Below are 760 nucleotides of genomic sequence, written 5' to 3'. Positions count from 1 at the left end.
TTGCCTAATCAAAGAATACGGTTCAAATCACATGGTGGCTAGCTACAACATGCAATTCAAAAGAGTTATAAGCTCGAAGACAATTCTCATCACTTGGTATTTTTTCAAAAGATAAGCATGAAGAACTCAAAACCAAGTAACAAAATATAACCTCAATCATAGAATCCAACAAAGATTATCTAAAAATATTCATGCTAAAATAGCATTTAGGCAATAAGGGATATAGCAATGTATAGTAAACAAAGTCAATACTCCAACACTTATGATGAAAAGAGAGAAAATAAAATGAAAACTAAACTAAAACTAACTAATCAACTAACTAACTCACTAATTTGTTAACTAAAATAAATGGTTGTCAATGGTGTTTGGAAGTGTTGGATGAGGGGTAGGAGGAGGGAAGAAGAAAGGAAAAAGGGAGAAATGGAAGGAAGAAAGAGCATCCACGCGCACGCACGCATGGCGCGCGCGCGTCGTTGGCTTATTTCGAGAGTGGCGCGTACGCGTCATGTGCGCGTACGCGCGAGTTGGTTTGTGCGAAAGGCACAACGTTGGCGCGGCGCAGGCACAACTCTCTGGAAAATGTATGGAGGTTGGAACTTCTCAATCCACGCGTACGCACACATGGCGCGCGCGCGTGGATGGTCGGAAATGCTGTAAGTGCGCGTACGCGCCGTGTACGCGTACGCGTGGATGGTGCTCTGTTTTTCAAAATTTTTTTTTCTATGTTTTTTTTTTTTTTTTTTTCCCCAATCCAAAAATT

This window comes from Arachis ipaensis, chromosome B06 (genome assembly GCF_000816755.2).
Source record: "Arachis ipaensis cultivar K30076 chromosome B06, Araip1.1, whole genome shotgun sequence".
Taxonomy (NCBI): Eukaryota; Viridiplantae; Streptophyta; class Magnoliopsida; order Fabales; family Fabaceae; genus Arachis; species Arachis ipaensis.
Note: the sequence above shows the minus strand (reverse complement) of the source record.